The sequence below is a fragment of the Canis aureus genome, chromosome 24 (genome assembly GCF_053574225.1).
Source record: "Canis aureus isolate CA01 chromosome 24, VMU_Caureus_v.1.0, whole genome shotgun sequence".
Classification (NCBI taxonomy): domain Eukaryota; kingdom Metazoa; phylum Chordata; class Mammalia; order Carnivora; family Canidae; genus Canis; species Canis aureus.
This window is the reverse complement of record NC_135634.1, coordinates 50,231,416-50,240,281: the sequence shown is the minus strand read 5'-3', so window position 1 is coordinate 50,240,281 and position 8,866 is coordinate 50,231,416. Positions and strand designations below refer to the sequence as shown.

Below are 8,866 nucleotides of genomic sequence, written 5' to 3'. Positions count from 1 at the left end.
GCCTACCTGGGCCTCCACGAGTTTCCCTTCCCCTGGACCACTCCTCTCTGTAGATGCCCTTCTGCACCTCCCCACCTCCCTCTTCCTAAAGATCACATGAACACACATGCATACACACACACAAAATAATTCCACAAAAGTGCAGGGTTCAAGATCAACACACAAAAATCAGGTGCATTTCTATACACTAACAATGAAGAGTCCAAAAATGGTATTTAAGAAAACAATTTCATTATAATAGCATCAAACAGAACAAGAGACTTAGCAATAAATTTGACCAAGGAGGAGAAAGACTTATATCCTGAAAGCTCTGAAATGGTGCTACTGAATTACACACTGAGAAATGGTGAAGACAGTATATTTACCAACTGGGCTGTTTTTACTAGTAATTGATATTAATCAAATTTATATGCCTGTCATCCCACCAGCCTGACCCAGGTCCCTTGTACTTAATGTGACACGAAAGTGCAAGTGTCATCGTGAGGACCCAGCCGGGACCCTGTCTCCAGGGAGTGGCCAGCCTCAGGGCAGCTGCAATCGCCCCTCCCTGATGGGTGGTCTGCAGCCTTGGGAAGGAACCCAAATGAGCTTCTACAACTTCAGGTCAACTCTTGGGCAAGCTCTTCAGTCACACTGGGTCCTGAGTTCCTCCTTTGTCAAGATTTTTAGAAAAGGAGATGATGGATATTATTTTGATTTATTTCTCTTTAGTTACAAATGTGTTACTTCCATTTAATGCAAAGACAATACATGTTGATTGTTGAAAAATACATAAAATATAGATTGTTTTTAAAAAGTCTCTTCCAGAATCCCACTTCCACAAATACTCATTGTCAGCTTCTCAGAGGGCATCCTTCCCTTTCTCTCCCTTCTTGTATTGTTTCTAAGTTATAAAAAAGTGGTCCGTAGCTTTTCTAAAGCTTGCTTTTAAAATGCAAAACCACACTGTTAATATCCTTCATTTCATCACATCTCCTTCTGATGTCTGCATCATTTTCTGGGTGTTCTATGGCTTATTTCCATCTCCCGCTATTTCATGTTCAGGTTATTTCTCACTTTTTACTGCTATAAACAAAACTGCAATGAACATCCTTCCAGCTACATATTTACACACATTTATAATTATTTCCTTAAGGTAATCTTTTAGAAGGAGATTGCTGGATTAAAGCTTATGCATAACTGTATAGCTTTTTTTTTTTTTTTTTTTTAAAAAAAGGTCAACCTGGAAGGGGCATTTTAAAAAGTCAGTATTGTTTTCAGAGAAGACTGGCTCATAACTTAGGACCTCTGGCTTCAGAAAGGGCGGGGGGCCATGTGATCACTGAGGACGGATGCCGTGGGCCAGATCTGAGTCCTGCATGAGAGTCAGCCTGGACCAGCACAGGGCACTGCTAAGACTCTCGCTCATACCTATTTCTCTAGGTTCATGAGCTCTGTCTTCCTCATCTGCATTTTGTCTTCTTTCACCTGGGTGGCCTTGGCCACCAACAACATGCCAGCTCACCTGGGCCTCCCAGACCAGCCTCTCCTGCCTAGATGCATTCAGACTGGCTCTCCTGAGGCTATGCCACCCTGTGGCCTGAGGCCAGGCTACTGTGACATCAGCACCTCTAGGACTCCTGCTTCATGTAAGGGGGCATGAGTTCCCCAGAAGGAGAGAGTATGGTTCCCACAAAAGGGAGGAGGACTGAAAAGGCAAAGAAATTCCCACAGTTGGTCCACATTTAGAATTGGACACTGGTTATTCCCAAGGTTCAGAATAACCACTGAGTCTGTTCACTACATGAGAAAAGTTCACCGATGGGCTATTGGTGTCCTGTGTAGAGTCCATTGACTTCCTCACTTGTAACCTACTGTTTCTCCAGTTTCTATTGAGGCATAGTTTACACTCAGGAAAACTCATCCTATGAAGGGTGAATTTGACATGTAACATACAGTTGTGTATCCACCAGCACAACGAAGATATAAAACAGTTCCATCATGTTCCAAAATTCCTAAGCTATTTTTTTGAATCAAGAAGACATGGCCAGTGGTTCATCAGAAAGCAAGATTTAGTTTGAAAATATTTAATACGTAAAGACACGCTTATGGTTACCCTCCATTACATCTACACTGAACTTGCTCAAATGTGGGCATAGCAGAAAGTGTGTGTGTGTGTGTGTGTGTGTGTGTGTGTGTTCATGCAGCAACACTAATTCAATAAAATTGCTTTCAAAAGCCACCCAAGCATTCTGTCTCCTGCCAATGTGTTTTTCACAGTCCCATATCCTTGAAATGCCCACCCAGGTTGAGCCGTAAGTCTCTTTCCAGAACAGCAAGATGGGCTGAGAGTCTGACTTCGAGATTGGAAAGGTAATAGCTCTGGGAGAAATGTCACACACAGAGTGAAGGGGGCTTTGTCAGGAGCCTGTGCAAAGCAGGGCCAGGGCAGATGAGAAGGGGTCCAGGCAGACAGAGGGAGGGCAGATGATGTGGAGGGGCTGGGGCATGGGGCTGGGTGGCAAAGGATGCTATGATGTTGGTGAGCACAGTGACCTGCTGTGCACCCGCGGCAGGGGCAGAGCTAGTCAGTGTGGACATCCAGGTGAAGTCTCCCAAAGAGGAAGGCAGGGCCAGAGGAAAGCTCTTGACCACTTTGGCTTTGTCTCTCTCCAAAGTGCACATGTGATCACACAAGTGACTCTTCTCTGCAAACTTCCTTTCCATAATGCAAAAGTAAGGCGGCAAATGCATCTGGAACAGAACTGCAACACTGGCGACCCCTCAGGTTAAGTTAGTGGCAATGGAGCCAGAGTCCTATGATAATTTTGTGATCTCAAAGAAGGGTGGTATTTATAGCTGGAAGGGAACCAGGCCTCCGGTTCAGTGACAGCACTACAATCAGGGTAGGTGGATGCTGGCAGCCTCCAAGTCCCCCGGCAGGTGCTCGCTCCAAGCAGACTTGGAGGCTCATTTGACCCAGGAAAGCCCAGCCTGGAATCCTTGCCCCCAGTATGTGGAAGCCCTAATAGGCTCACATCTTTCTAGGAAGTGTGATGCTGTTTGGGTAAATGCTGACGTTTCTGTGTCTGCAAGGTGAAGGTCTCTTATCAAATGAACAACACAATAAATGCCACTAAAATGCCCAGAAGCACAAAACATATCCAAGCAAACTCAGGGAAATGGCCTAAACTATTTTTTCCCCATATTTAGATTTATGGGCATACTCTGCATTCAGTAGAATTCACTCTTTTTTACTTTTGACAAACCCACACGATTGTGTAACCATGACCACAATCAAGATATAGATTCTGGTCTATCATGATTAAAGTTCAGAACAACTATTGTCCCTATGGCTCTGGGATCAGATGGCTTGGTTCCCGTCCTGGCCCTGTGTCTGGCAGCTGCGGGACTTTGGAAAAGTGACTTGATCTTTCTAAGGTCTCCATTTTCCTGGCTGCAGACAGAGACAGGGGTGGCAAGCCGTGTAAGGATAAGATGAGCAGGTCAAGGGCGCACAGGTGGCTCTGGGCACATACTGCTTGGGCACCCCTTCTGTCAGCTGCTGAAGTGGATGTCCTAGTTCTCACCTGTCAGCACCTCCAGGAGCCCCCTGCTCCCCACCATTCTGACTTTCCTTGGACTAATATTGAGACATGCCAGGCAACAGCAACAAACAATGGAACTAACTCTTCCACCTATTTATTTCCTGTGTTCCATGTAGAATTCTGAGTATTTTATGTAGATTGACTCATTTAATTCACACAACGTGAGAAAATATACATAAAGACAAGGCCACCTGCCCAGAAATTCATAACCGGTAAAGTGTGTAGCTGGGGTCTGAGCCAAAGTCTGCATTTTTAACCATCGCCAAACCCCTGCTTCAAGAGTGAGAGTACCGTGGGGCGACAGAAAGCGGGCTGGAAACCTTGAATGTAGATGTTCATTTATCTCCAAGGAAAGATGGTGACAAGAATCCCTTATTAAATCTATGTATATCCAGCAGCAGCAACAACAACAACAAAAAACAAGTAATCCGACTTAGAAATGGGCAAAAGACTTGAATGGACATTTCTCCAAGGAAAATATGCAACGACCAATAAGCCCACGAAAAGATACTCCACCTCACTAATCCTTAAGGAATTGCAAGCCAAAACCATGATGAGATGTCACATCTCATGCATTAGGATGACTATCATTTACAAATAATAAGAAGAATTGTTGGCAAGGAAAGGAGGAGGCTGTGAGCTGCTGGCAGGAATGTGACCTTGTGAAGCTGCTGTGGAGAACAGTCTGGCAGTTCCGCAAAAAATGTAAACATGGAGTCAGCACATGATCCAGCCATCCCACTTCTAAGTGTAAACCCCAGAGAGCTGTAAGCAGGGAGTCAAAGAGATGTCTGTACGCCCGTGTTCACAGCAGCAGTGTTCACCACAGCCAAGGGGTGGAAGCAACCCAGGTGTCCCTCAGCGGATGAATGGATAAATAAAATGTGGTAAAGAATAGAATACTATTCAGCCTGAAAAAGGAAGGGAATTCTGACACATGTTCCAACATGGGTGAACCTTAAAGACATGTGCCAAGTGAAAGAAGCCAGTCACACGTGAAAAAATGCTGTATGATCACACTTGTACGACGTACAAAGAGTCATTAGGCTCATAGAGATGACGACGGATGGTGGAGCTGGGGAGGGGGCCTGGGGAGTCAGGGTTTCACAAGGATGGGGTTTCTGTTTGGGAAGATAACAAAGTCCTGGAGATGACGGTGGTGATGGGGACGCAATGCCGTGGATGTATTTAGTGCCCTTGAACTATGTACTTTAAAATGGTTAAAATGGTAAATTTTACGTTATGTGTATTTTTTATCACAATGAAAGCTGTGTATGTATGTATGTATGTATTTATACATGAAAGCTCATGTATAAAATCATGAGCCCATCTGCAAGAGATGGAGGGGTGGGAAGGAGAGATTCTTAGGGACTCAATTAGGAATGACCTTCTTCATGTGGTCTCTGTATACAATGGGATATTCCTCAGCCACTAGAAACGACAAATACCCACCATTTGCTTCGACGTGGAGGGACCTGGAGGGTATTATGCTGAGTGAAGTAAGTCAATGGGAGAAGGACAAACATGATATGGTCTCATTCACACGGGGAATATAAAAATTAGTGAAAGGGAATAAAGGGAAAGGGGAGAAAATGAGTGAAAATATCAGAGAGGGAGACAGAACATGAGAGACCTAACTCTGGGAAACAAACTAGGGGTGGTGGAAGGGGAGGTGGGTGGGGGGTGGGGGTGACTGGGTGATGGACACTGAGGGGGGCATTTGATGGGAGGAGCAGTGGGTGTTATACTATATGATGGCAAATTGAACACCAATAAAAAAATTTTTTTAAAAGAAAAAAAAAGCAATGGCCTTCTTCATCTTCTCCTTCCCACCTTCGGAACATTCTTAAGTACGTTGATGGCGACGATAAGTCACGTTGACAATCCCCAGAAGGACGAAGCTCATTCATTGACGTCCCCCTGCTGCCCGCCTGTCTCTCCCTCGCTCCACTGGCACTGGCTTGTGTTCTTCTTGAGCGCTCATCCCTGGAGGCGGCAGAGATACCATCAGACCCATTTTTCAGACAAGAAAATGAAGGCTCTAAGAAACCAGACAAATCACTCAAGATCGCCAGCTGGGCAGGAAAGGCCTGCAGGGGACGTCAGAAGCCCCCCTGCCCTGTTTTCGTCCTAGAGGCTGGGGTCGCTGGCCCGTGGCCCCCACCCCCCATCCCCGCTATCCACCCCCAACAGGTGGCTTCACGCAGCTGGAGCCTGTACCTATTGGAGCCACTGCGACAGCAAGGCAGTGGCCACAGGTCTGTGGTGTGTGCCCGGCTGACCGCCACACCGGGCAGCGGGGCTGAGCTGGCCGGGCCGCCGCACCCGGAACGGAAGCCCTCTCTGGATCTCATCATCCAGAGAACTCGCAGGCCTCGGCCCCTGCCAGGCATTCCCACAGCTGGAAGGAGAGGTGAGGATGCCCCCGAGGCCCCGGGGGCCGTCTGCGTCCACTGAGAGCCCCCGGGCCAGAGGGCGGCCGTGTCCGGGCGTGGGCGCTCTGAGGCCAGCACGTGCTGACCTAACTCACCAGCTGCCGCCCGACTCCTGCTCTGCCCTTTCGGGAGGCTCTTGTTTTGGGAAGCCGGGAGGATACAAAAATGTTCCATTTCCAGTGAGATCGGATTAGCCCCATTTATAAATCTGTTCTTTCCTTAGTTACCGCTTGTCGGTACTACAACCACAAATCACAATTGTTTACAGTCACTTTTATACTCCACGCGTGTTTATTACCTGAGATCTTAAGAGATTTCTGTGCTCGTGGAAGCAGCTTCTACACACGCAAATGCGCCGCGGTGGCTGCGGGCTGTGCTGGCCAGGCCGGCCTGTCCGCGAGCCGCGGGCCGGGCTGGGCCGCCGGGGACCCCAGGGTCTGCGGGCCGCCTTCAGGCCTCCCTCCTTCCCCAGCTGGGAGACGCTGAGCCTGGGTGGTCAGGAGCCGCCGACAGCAGGGCGGCCCCCCGCCGAGGACACTTGTTGGCCGGTCACCGGCCTCTTTCCCAAACTTGGCTCCTTCCCGGATGTTAGCAGCGACAACATCTCCCTCTTCCACAGAAAAAGCAGGGCCTGCCTTTTTTTAAAAAACAGAAAACAAAAAGCCGAAAAAACCCCACCAACTGTCCTTTCCAACTCCTATCATCCCGGCTTGATCTGGGTGGGTTAATCCAGATCTTTCTGAAGGGACCTCTCACCATGTTCCATTTCTGTAGACATCGTTGGCAGAGTTATAGAGTTTTCCTCTCCTTCTTTTTTTAAGTTGCAAATGCTTAAAATTCTGTTGGCCTTTGAGCTCCCAAGGGGATCCCCATCTCCAGCCCCCATGTGCCGTTGCCATGGCGATCTCTCCTTCCCTTTAAAGTCTGGAATGCCACATTCCATAAGATTTGCACAGAAAGTTGCTTGATCATACGCAAAGGCCTGTCTGTCAGTCTCGAACATTCTGTATCAATAAACACACGCCGAGACCCTCTCTCTGCCTTGCTGTGAAACATCGAGCTTTGAGACTCATCTGGGAGATGAGGAAGGAGTCCAGGAAAATAGAGCCCCTGCCCGCGTAGAGCACGATTGTGTCCCGATCCCCGCCCGTGGCACGCTAGCATTTTAAACGGTTATTCCAAGAACAACAACATGCATTACAGAGCAGTGGCAAAATTATACGTGTAGTTGAACCCAACCCCGGCCTCAAAGTATTGAATTTTACCCGGACGCTAAGGCCATTTAACATCTGAGATACTAAAGCACATTTAAATCCTCAAATAAATAAGTAACTTTAATTACACAAAGAACTACATTTCGAGGAAATTATGGTTATTTGCTACAGGAAAATGACCCCTAGGTCGTCTTTATGACTTAATGGTCAGTAATTTTTGAAGGCATATTCTCTTCTCTAAGCCGCTGTGTCCAAACATTTTCTGAGACAGGAATAGGACTAATTGCTCTCCAGTTAAAAAGAGTGCTCCCTATTTTGCGTTCCCTATTTCGGGGGGATGAAAATAAACAAAAGCTACAATGTTTCTTTGCACAGAGAAATTGCTTTGTCAGAAAAAAAGAACTTCTGCAATCAAAATAAAGCACCAGGAATAGAACCGATGCTTTGTTATAATGAAACAAAATTCCTCTGTATTGAATAATGATGGATTTTACGTTTGTTACTAAGCAGAGGCTTTTTTTTTTTTTTAATTTCAGGGGTCTGTCCTTCATTGTTTGCGACTGTGCTCACTGTGATATTAAACAGTGAGGTGTCAGCAGCTGATTAAAGGCGAGAAGGGAAGCCCCGCTAATTGCGCCGAGCCCTGGGCCGGCGTCCCCCGCCGCACTGGACGTCAGCCGCACACCTGCAGTTTTACAAGCAGGAGCAGTGCCGAGGCCTAACCCGGGCAGCCCGCTCTGGTAATGAATCCAGGAAAACTACACAGACTCGTTTTCCCTCAAAGATAGAGGCAACGTGGCAAGGCTCTCAGATGCGGATGGGGGTGGGGGCTGGGGCGTCCCCACAGGTGTGTCCACCGCCTTAAATCTGCTGGGAGCGCTTGCCTGATAAAAATTAAAAGGACCGTATTCCTGCTTCGGGGGAGCCCGCGCCGGGAAACTGCAAAGATCGAGTAGTGCCCGGGAGCCGGAGCCAGGGGAGCCGGCTTACTCGTGCCTGGACAAAGGGACTCCCGGTGTCCCCTGCACCTAGGACTAGTTAAGGGCAAAGTAGTCTCCAGGATGTGGTGACTTTGGGCTTCACCTCCAAACAGGGAGTGTCACCTGGCCTACCGTGTCACATCGGCTTCTGTGGTTAGCACTCCTGTCATGTTTTCTCCTTATAGGAGACACTTCCCACGACAGGGCTCACTGAAGAAGCAACAGTCCCAAGCCTGATTTCGTATAAAGCCTTGGTCATGTAATATCAATGGGCCAAATACGTTCATTTTAAAAAAAAACTGTGGGCACGTGTTTTAGAAAAATGTTGTAGTCTGCAATGATTGTGTTTGTCTGTCCCCGCGTAAGGAAGGACACAGGTGTGAGAATTGTGCAAGCTCCAAAATGAGAGAAAAGAAACCATTCTCAATTCTAGAAGCATTTGGAAACAGAGAGCACTACTCCTGTTGCTAATTTTGCCAATTTAATGCAGGTTTTTTTTTTTTTAATGTCTTATACCTTTAAAAACTTACAGCTAGAAAATCTCTCTATCTCTTTTTGCTAGACAAATTCAGGAAAACCCAGAGACCTGGGATAGATGTTTTCAACAAAAATATCACTGTGCTGTGTCAAGAAACGTGGCCCTAACAATG

The 8,866-nt window shown here is 47.2% G+C and overlaps 1 long non-coding RNA gene across 1 annotated transcript; it reads right to left on the bottom strand.

Annotated features, from left to right (window-relative positions):
* Positions 1 to 1,212: 1,212 nt before the first annotated feature.
* LOC144296334 (uncharacterized) lies at positions 1,213 to 7,451 on the bottom strand. The gene is made up of 2 exons (XR_013363503.1): positions 6,321 to 7,451; positions 1,213 to 5,573 (listed from the first exon to the last, which is right to left on the bottom strand). It is a non-coding gene; the product is annotated as an uncharacterized LOC144296334 (long non-coding RNA).
* Between the last annotated feature and the right edge of the window lie 1,415 nt (positions 7,452 to 8,866).